Source organism: Priapulus caudatus, unplaced genomic scaffold, assembly GCF_000485595.1.
Source record: "Priapulus caudatus unplaced genomic scaffold, Priapulus_caudatus-5.0.1 Scaffold176, whole genome shotgun sequence".
NCBI lineage: Eukaryota > Metazoa > Priapulida > Priapulimorpha > Priapulimorphida > Priapulidae > Priapulus > Priapulus caudatus.
In genome coordinates this window covers 211737-222485 of record NW_014577237.1, presented here as the reverse complement: position 1 = coordinate 222485, position 10749 = coordinate 211737, and positions in this window count along the sequence as shown.

Sequence of the window (10749 nt, the reverse complement as noted above, 5' to 3'; positions counted from 1 at the left end):
GCGCGCGTGGGTGCGTGTTGTGCGTGCGTGCGTGTGTCTATAACTGCGCGTTTGCGTGGGGCGGTGTGTGTTGAGCTGCGTTGCGCGCGTGGGTGCGTGTGTGTGCGTGCGTGCGTGTGGTCTATAACTGCCGTTGGTGGGGGCAGGTGTGTGTGCTGTGTGCGTGCGTGTGTCTAAACTGCGCGTTGGGGGGGAGGTGTGTGTGGGTGCGCGCGTGGCGTGCGTGTGTGTGCGTGCGTGCGTTGTGTCTATAACTGCGGCGTATGGATGGGCGGCAGGTGTGTGCTGAGTGCGTAGCGCGGTGGGTGCGGTGTGTGCGTGCGTTGCGCTGTCGTCTAATAACTGGCGTTGGTGGGGGGCCAGGTGTGTGTTGGTGTGCGAGCGCATGTGTTATACATCTCATTTACACTGCTGCAGGTATGTGAAATCACGTGTACACTGTACTTACTGGTTTTGCATATATTGAAGTGGCCTGTTTCCCTCTCCCGCGGCCTTTACTGGCCGCTGCTGGGACTTCAACACATCCTGGTCGCCTGTGAGGAAAATCTTTGCGTGTTATTTGCGAAATTGACGCTGAAATGCTGTCTATTATACATTTACTAAGCTGCGGGCCTACCGGCGATGCCCGGATTTTTTGGTCGTTACGCCTTTCTGCTATTCATTGCCGATTTCTGACTATTGGCTTTGCGTTTCGGCATATTCATGCGATTGCGCTGATTGAGCCTGAACTATAGTTTGGGGCCCACGCAGTATAGCAGGGTTCTCCAAGCGTTTTCATTAATAGCATGCGGGGTGCCTTGATTACAGCTCTAGTTTTTTTTCGGTTCTTTTTTTCTTTTTTTTTTCTCTCGTTTTAGTATTTTTTAGCAAATTTAGCATGGCGGCTATGCAGTATTATAGCAGTGGCGGGTGCATTTTTAGGATGGCGGGGCTCGACGATAGCTGTGCGCCGCCGCCAGGCTATAAGTGCTTCTTGGAGAACCCTGTATAGGAATTGCCTATTTACTGTTCTGCCTGCCGCCTGGATCGTCTGAATTTTTCTTGCCCCTGCAGTGTATAGTGGAGCGCTAGGATTGCTGTGATTGTTAACTTTCTGCTGCGCTGAGTACTTTTTTTGGGCGGAAATGAATGTTGTGTGTTTTTTGCCCTTATTTTTGGCCTTTTGTGCAAATTATTTTCGCCGTAAAATAGTTCGTCACGTCATGCTGGATTGAGATATACCTCATGGGTGACCCCTGCAATGCCTGGCGATGCAACATTGTTTTGGGCCTAAAAATGGTTGATCGCGTCATGTGATACATGCGTCTAACAGAGGGAATTGCCTCCGACCTGTGATTGAATAATAAAAACCGGCCGGACTTCCGCTATTATGCGTATGACCGGTAGGAACGTTTGTACTAAACTATTAATACTGGAGCGCAAGGATTCAGTAGCATGTTAGAATTATAGCTATTATCGACACATCATGTGGCATGTGTTAGCATTGTCTTTAGCATGTGTGTTGGCATGTGTTAGCGTTCACTACTATACTCGTAGTACTATATAATTACTATTTATATACATTACTATGATAAGTATAATTACTCATAGGTCACCGCTATGACCGGTGAAACGAAACCTCACGAATAATGTATGGTGATCATTGCATCTGCAAGGACAGGATGCGATCTAGCTATTATAGACACTCATGTGACATGTGTTGCCTTAATCTTAGGTCACTACTATATACTGATTAGTAATATTAGTATAATTGAATACTATATAAATTTAATAATATTATATATAATAAATAATATTATATATAATTATTATGATTATATTATATTTATGAGATATTATTCGATAATTACTATTAATATATAATTACTCATAGTCCGTCACCGCTATGACGTAAACACGAAGTGCGAAATTGTATTTGATCATGGAATCTGCAATGGACAGCGGCCGGAGCAATTCATCTGTTTAGACGCATGTAATGTGGATTGAAAATATATATTGTGTTGGCGTTGACCTAGTGAGGGGAGAGAGGAAGATAGAAGGACTGACAGACAGAAAAACCAGACTCGTCCTTTATGTAATTGGTAAAAATGTTTTTTGGCCCATAAAAATGGGCCCAAGGATAGCAGAACATTGGGTCCCAATAAACAATTGTGCCTTAACCCTAACCCTAACTCTAATTCTAACCCTAACCCTAACCCTAACCCTGATTTTTATACCTATATGAGGGGTGTCTCCTTCGAAGCTAATAATTCAGTTATTGTTATTGTTGCTGTAATTTGACAACACAGCTACAAAAACCACACCGCGAAAATTCGCGAATGCAGTAGGTGGGTATATAGCGCCACCGCGCGGACATTTATTAAAATTTGACATTTCTTGTATTTTTTGTATTGTTTTGATTTGTTTTTGGTCTAAAATGGTCCATACCATCTGTCCCGTTTAGACGCATGTATGCTGATTAAGAATATATATGGTGTTGGGGGTGAACTCTTACGTGGGGGGAGAAGATAGACAGACAGACAGACAGACAGACAGACACAAAAACGGCTCGCCCTTTATATAAGAGATGAACATGAAGACTCAGTGGCAAGTATTCTGAGGAAAGAACTAGCAGTTCCTAGCAGTTTTAAGCATATATTGAAGTAGCATATACTCGCGTTTGTGCTAGCGATTGGTACTGCTCGTTCGTGGTCAGAAAATGTATCGGACTAAGCAAGTTTCGTAAGTAATCCAGTTATTCAGTAATACCATTCACATTAGCGCATGCGTAGCAATTCAACCCTAGTGATTCCACTGATTATGAAATATGAACCTATGCAAACAACCCCTAAGCCCTTCTGTGCTACCTGCTGATAGGATTCTGCTACCTAACGTCATTACTGCTCGCCTTGGGCGACGGGGCGAGTGTTCCTTTCATCACTGCATCCAGGGCTTCTCTCTCGGTCCGCATGCTGAGCGTGTGTGTATGTGCGTGCGTGCGTGCGTGCGTGCGTGTATGTGCGTGCGTGCGTGTATGTGCGGGACGTGCATGTAAACGCGTGCAGACGCGATCGTCAGCGTTTCATGCAGGCGTGTGCGCCGCGATCGTCATACGTCTAGAAATCTACGTTCGTATGTTAGCAGCCAACCGCGCAAACAACGCGCCGTAACCGTCACGGAAGGGTGACGGCGTGAGAGAGGCGGAGGAGAGAGAGGCGACGTAAAATTGAACACCTGCCGCTGGTTTTTCGGCGTCACGCGTCAGAGCGTGGGGAAGCTGCAGCGAGGTCGCCTTGGTTACGATGAGGTGGCGGAACCGAGTCGTCTGCTTCTCCGAGCCGAGAGCGTGACGTAGGCGTGAACGCAGCTCGCCTCGTCGTCGGCCGTGACGTCAGAGAACAACAGAGCATTCGTGTTCATCGGCGATGCTGTTTTCTTTTTCTTTTTCTCTCTTCTCTTGTATATGTGTGGGTGTGGGTAGGGATGGGATGTGTGGTCGTGGGGTGAGGGTAGGCGTGCGTGTGTTTGGACGTGCGGTTGGGTGTGTGTGCGTGGATGTAGGTGTGTTGGTGGTGGTTCGGGTAAGCAAACCCACTATGTGTGTGTGTGTTGCGTGTGTGTAACGGAGGAGAATACCATCAGTGGACTGCGATGGATGCTGTTGGGCTATTGAACCTTATAGACGGACGTGGCACACTGTTGACGAAGATAGATCGTTATGGTTTACATCGCATGAGTGCAATTCGATTGGCTATGAATACGAGTGGCTGCCGTGTAGCTGCTACCTATTTCATGCGCGCGTGCGTGTGTGAATGCGTAAGTTAGTACGTGCGCGTGGATGTACACGTATGTTTTAGCAGAGCAACTGGCAAACAGGATGTCTGTGATCGCTGGCATAGTCTCAATGTTTCCATCTCGCCACTACCCCCATCGCTTCCCTATACGCCTCCCGCGTCCTTTATTAGAGCACTTTCGATGTGAAATTGGCCTGGACACTTTTGCTGTATGACGCCACGTATTTTTGTGACGCACAGACAGATTTCATTTTGCGAGAACATGTTGGCCAGTTATAATGCTTAATTTCTCGCCTAACCAGTGTTACCACTTTTTACCATTTTTTACCTTTCCAACTATATTTTCGTTCGTTATTCCAGGGCTGCATATTAGTGAGGCTAATTAGCGCGGCCTGTTTATACAGTTTTACTTGGTTGGAGGGAGGAGGAAGGAGGAGGATGCAGTTATTGGCTGCAGGCTTCACAGCGAGGGTGCACATTTAAAAAAGGTGGGAAACAAGGTTAATTACAGCGTTTGAACTAGCTGCTTTCTGTTGTATGTGTGGCATAAAATGACAGGCGTAACGGGTCATCATTGGTTGTTTGCTGTGAGCGCTATATGATTTTCCCGAGTTTGTATCGACTGTGTATAAATCACGAGATGAGTACCCGATGAGACCAAGAGGTTTTATTCTGATAGCATAAAAGCTCTGCGAGATGAAATTCCTACGAGATGCAGATGTAATATATATATATGTGCCAATAGGATTTGTTGTGTGGCGGCGTCAGCTGATGTTCACGCATGTTATTCCGGTGATATTTACATTGACGCTATTAATTATTCCTAGATGTATATTCCTATATAATAAGTCTTATTATATTCTTGGCGATATTTCTCCTATGATACCTACAGGGACACTATTCATATATGATATATATTATTCATATCAGTGGTATTTGTATGATATCCACAGCAATGTTACTCCTGCGATGATATTCGTAGTGGTGTTATTCCTATAATGTTTACAGCGATGATATTTGTATCATATTCATAGTTATGGTATTCCAATCATATTTATAGCTATTTTATTCCTGTCATATTACGGCAACTTTATTCCTATGATTTTTATAGCGATGTTTTTTTTCTATGATATTCACAACGATGCTATTCCTATAATGGTTATAGCGATGCTATTGCTGTCTTATTCCTGTATCAGTTATTTGTGTGTGGGAACACACCAGCCGTAAACAACCTTCCAATGTGCATGTGTTTCGGTGAAAGTGTCGGTGAAATTATTCAGATTAATTCGATTTATATGGTAAATCGTTTTCGTTTAGTTAATTTTCCTCGCAGCCGAAATCGACCTCGAAAAATCGATTTCGAAACTCGCGGAGATATGAAATGTCGAGTGTATTTACCCAGCGGATATTAAATTTCAACGCGCTTTCGTGTATTTTTGCCGATGAAATTTAATCTGTAAGATGCGCAGGGCACGGCCGTTCAAATCCGAGACGGAAGTAGGTTTCGACGGCCGTTAACGAAGCTCGCTGTGGAATTTGCGCGCAGATGAATATGAATAACGTAGGACTTACTGGAATACGTATCGACGCGTACGACGTCTCAAAGCCGAGCGTCCCGCAAGCAACCTCCGCTCATTTTCGCACGAATTCATGCGACTGATCGTAGAAACTTTCACTCCGAAAATGACTGATGCTGCAGAATGGCTCTCACCTGAGTGTGCGTTGATAGAGAGCATCTCGGGCGGAAGAGCGTTGCACTCGGTTCGCATAACTCTGTATATATATCTGTGTGTGAATGAGGCGTTGTCGGGATGGATGCAGTGCGATGTGAGAATAGTGCAGACGGAGGAAGAGGCGGCGGTCGCCGTGATGCTATAGCACGACGCTATACCTTCGTGCTCGGGGGCGTTTCATTAGAGAACAACAAAACGTCGAACGAACCAAATTCGCTCTCCATGCATGTAGCAGATGCGCTCACGGGTTTCCGCTGGGTGTCACATATCCGTTGTGTGTGCGTGCGCGCGCGCGTGTGTGCGTGTGTGTGTGTGTGCGTGCGTGCGTGTGTCTATAACTGCGCGTTGGTGGGGGCAGGTGTGTGTGAGTGCGCGCGTGCGTGCGTGCGTGTGTCTATAACTGCGCGTTGGTGGGGGCAGGTGTGTGTGAGTGCGCGCGTGCGTGCGTGCATGTGTCTATAACTGCGCGTTGGTGGGGGCAGGTGTGTGTGAGTGCGCGCGTGGGTGCGCGCATGTGTCTATAACTGCGCGTTGGTGGGGGCAGGTGTGTGTGAGTGCGCGCGTGGGTGCGCGCATGTGTCTATAACTGCGCGTTGGTGGGGGGCAGGTGCGTGTGTGTGCGTGCGTGCGTGTGTGTGCGTGCGTGCTTGTGTCTATAACTGCGTGTTGGTGGCAGGTGTGTGTGAGTGCGCGCGTGGGTGCGCGTGCGTGTATCTATAACTGCGCGTTGGTGGGGGGCAGGTGTGTGTGAGTGCGCGCGTGGGTGTGTGCGTGTGTGTGTCTATAACTGCGCGTTGATGAGGGCGGTGTGTGTGAGTGCGCGCGTGGGTGGCGCGCCTGTGTCTATAACTGCGCGTATTGGTGGGGGCAAGGTTGTGTGAGTGCCGCGCGCGGTGGGTGGTGGTGTGTGTGCGTCGCGTTGCGTGATGGTGCGTGTGTCTATAACTGGCGCGTTGGTTGGGGGCAGGTGACCTGGTGTGAGTGCGTGCGGCGCGTGGGTGGTGTGTAGATGTGCGTGCGAGTAGCCTGTGCGTGTGCGTTATAAGCTGCGCGTTGGTGGGGGCAGGTGTGTGTGGAGTGCGCGCGTGGGTGCGTGCATTGGTGTCTATAACTGCGCGTTGGTGGAGGGCAGGGTGGATGTGAGTGCGTGTGTGTGCGTGGCGTGGTGCTGTCTATAACTGCGCGTTGGTGGGGCAGGCTGTGTGTGATGTGCGTGCGCGCGTGCGGTGCGTGTGTGTGCGTGCGTGTGTCTATAATGCGCGTTGGGTGGGGGCAAGGTGGTGTGAGTTGCGCGCGTGGTGTGCGTGCGTGTGCGTGGCGTGCGTGTGTCTATAACTGGCGCGTGGTGGGGGCAGGTGTGTGTGAGTGCGCGCGTGTGTGCGTGTGCGTGCGTGCGTGAACCGTTGTGTCTATACTGCGCGTTGGTGAGGAGGTCTGTGTGAGTGCGCGGCGCGAGTGTGTGCAGTTGTGGAGCGTAGCGTGCGTGCGTGTGTCTATAACTGCGCGTTGGTGGGGGCAGGTGTGTGTGAGTGCGTGCGCGCGTGGGTGCGTGTGTGTGCGTGCGTGCGTGAGTGTGTCTATAACTGCGCGGTTGGGTCGGGCGCAGGCTGTGTGTGAGTGCTGTGGCGCGCTGCTGGTGTGCGTGTGTGTGGCGTGCGTTGCGTGTGTCTATAACTGCGCGTTGGTTGGGGGCAGGTGTGTGTGGTCGTGCGTGCGTGTGTCTATAACTGCGCGTTGTGGGGGCAGGTGTGTGTGGGTGCGCGCGCGTGGGTGTCGTGTTGTGTGCCTGCGTGCGTGTTGTCTTAAAGCTTGCGCGTTGGTGGGGGCAGGTCTGTGTGTGAGTTGCGTGCGCGCGTGGGTGCGTGTGTGTGCGTGCGTGCGTGTGTCTATAACTGCGCGTTGGGTGGGGGCAGGGTGTGTGTGGGTGCGCGCATGTGTATATACATCTCATCTACATGCTGAGGTATAGTGAAATCACGTGTACATGTACTAGCTGTTTTGCATATTGAAGTGGCCTGCTTCTCCCTGCTCCCGGGCTTTACTGCCGCTGTGGGATTAACACATCCTGTGGGGCGCTGTGAGGAAAATCTTTCGTGTTCTTGGAAATTGACGCTGAAATGCGTCTATTATACAATTACTCAGCTGGGCTTACCCGCGATGCGCCGGATTTTTGGGTTACTGCTTTTCTGCTATTTCATAAGCGTTTCTGCTATGCTTGCGTTTCGGCATTTCATTGCGATTGGCTGATTTTTGAGCGCTGACTATAGTTGGGCGCTATAGCAGGGTTCTGCGCAAGCTTTTTCATTATAGCATGGCGGGGCCCTTGCCTTTACAGTCCTAGTTTTAGCATTTTTTTAGGCAAATTTTAGCATGGGTCGGCATGATATTTAGAGTGGCGGGTGCATTTTAGGATGGCGGGGCTCGACGATAGCCTGGCGGGCCGCCAGGCTATAAGTGCTCTTGGAGAACCCTGTATAGGATTGCTATTTACTTTTCTGCTGCGCTAGGATTCGTCTTGACTTTTCTGCTGCAGTGTATAGTGGAGCGCAGGATTTGCTGTGATTGTTAACTTTCTCTGGCGCTAGTACCTTTTTTTGGGGAAAAATTGTGTTGTTTGTTTTTTTGGGGCCCTATTTTGGCCTTTTTTGTGCAAATTATTTTTGGGCCTAAATAGTCCGTCCGTCATGCTGATTGAGAATATTACCTCTGGTGACCCGCTGGCAAGCCCCTGGCGTATGGCAAATTGTTTTTGGGCCTAAAACTGGTTGTCGGCGTCATCGCTGATACATGCCGTCTAAACAGAGTAATTGCTCGCGACCTGTGTATTGAATAATAAAAAACCCCGCGACTTCCGGCTATTATGCTATGAGCCGGTAAGGAACGTGTACTAACTATAATAGGAGCGAAGGAAAATTTTCAAGTTAGCCATGTTAAGAAATTATAGCTTAATTTATAAGACACTCATGGTGGCATGTGTTTAGCATGTATTAGGCATGGTTTTGCATGTGTTAGGTTACTAACCTATACTCGTAGTACTATATAATTACTATTTATATAATTACTATTAATATATAATTACTCATAGGTCACCGCTATGACGCGGTGAAACGAAACTCACGAATTTGTATTGTGGAATGCATGCAACCATCTGCAATGACAGGATTGGATGCCTAGCTATTATAGACACATCATGCAGTGACATGTGTTAGCCTTAATCTTAGGTCACATACTATATACTTGATAGTACATATTAGTATAATGAATAGCTGATAATAATTATACTAATTGATTATAATAATTAATAATATTATATATAATTATTTATACTTATAATTATATTTATTAAAGTAATTGATTAGTAAATAATTACTATTAAATATATAATTACTCATAGTTCAGCCGGCTATGGACCGTAAAACGAAACGTGACGAATTGTATTTGATCATGGAAATCCTGCCAATGACAGGTCGGGAGCAATTCCTCTGTTTAGACGCATGTATGCTGATTGAAAATATATATGGTGTTGGGGTGACCTGTTGGGGGGAGAGAGAAAAGATAGCAAGGACTGGACAAGACATGGAATAACAGACTCGTCCTTTTATGTAATTGGCGTAACATGTTTTGTGGGCCATAAAATGGGGCCGGCAAGGATAGAGACATGGTCCCAAATAAAACCAATGTGCGCTAAACCCTAAACCCTAACTCTAAATTCTAAGCCGCTAACCGTGATTTTTATACCTATAATGAGGGTGTCTCCTCGAAGGCTAATCATTCAGTTATTGTTATTGGTTGCTGTAATTTGACAACAACAGCTACAGAAAACCACAGCCGCGAAAATTCAGCGAATGCCAGGTCAGGTGGGTAATATAGCGCTCACCCGAGCGGACATTTCATAACAAATTTGACATTTCTTGGGTTAATTTTTTGTATTGTTTTGGATTTGTTTTTGGTCCTAAATGGTCGCATACCATCTGTCCCCGTTTAGACGCATGTATGCTGATTATAAGAATATATATGTTGTTGGGGTGAACTCTTACAGCAAGTTTTTAAAGCATATATTGAAGTTAAGCATATACTCGGGTTGGTGCTACGAATTGTACTGCTCGTTCGCTGGTCAGAAAAATTGTTGCGGACTAAGCAAGTTTGCGTAAGTAATCCAGTTTCTTCAGTAATAGCCCATTCGCAATTAGCGCAATGCGTAGCAAAATTCAAGGCCCTAGTGAATTCCACTGATTATGAAATAATGAACCTATGCAAACAACCCTACAGCCCTTCTGTGCTACCTGCTGATAGGATTCTGGGCTACCTACACGTCATTACTGCTCGCCTTGGGCGACGGGGCGAGTGTTCCTTTCATCACTGCATCCAGGGCTTCTCTCTCGGTCCGCATCTGAGGCGTGTGTTGTATGTGCGTGCGTGCGTGCGTGCGTGCGTGTATGTGCGTGCGTGCGTGTATGTGCGGGACGTGCGATGCTAAACGGTGCAGACGCGATCGTAGCCGTTTAATGCAGGCGTGTGCGCCGCGATCGTCATACGTCTAGAATCGTTACGTTCGTAGTTAAAGCAGCCAACGCGCCAAGCCCCACAACGCGCCGGTAACCGTCAACGGAAGGGTGACGGCGTGAAGAGAGGCGAGGAGAGAGCAGGCGACGTAAAATTGAAAACCGGCATGCCGCTGTTTTCGGCGTCACGCGTCCAGAGGCGTGGGGAAGCTGCAGCGAGGGTCGCCTTGGTTACGATGAGGTGGCGAACGAGTCGTCTGCTTCTCGCGAGCCGAGAGGCGGACGTAGGCGTGAGCAGCTCGCCTCGTCGTCGGGCCGTGACGTCAGGAACACAGGACATTCGTGTTATCATCGCGGATGCTGTTTTCTTTCTTTTCTCTCTTCTCATATTCGTTCCCCTTCGCTCTGCTTCGCTCGGCTCTCTCCCTGGTCTCTCTCTCGTCCTCGTCAAGTAGACTCTTCTCTCTCTCTCTATCTCTCTTCTCTCGTCGATCTCTCCTCTTCTGCGTGCTCTCTCGAGGGTCTCTCTCTTCTCTCTCGTTTCTCTCTCTCTCTTTCTCTCTCTCGTCTCCTCTCATCGCTCTCTCGTCCGTCTCGTCTCGGTCGTCTCTCTCGTGCTCTCTCTTCTCTCTCGCTCCTCCTCTCTCTCTCGTCTCTCTCGTCTCTCTCTCATCGCTCTCTCGCTCTCTCGCTCTCGTCTCTCTCTCCGTCTCTCTCCTATCTCTCTCTATCTCTCTCTTG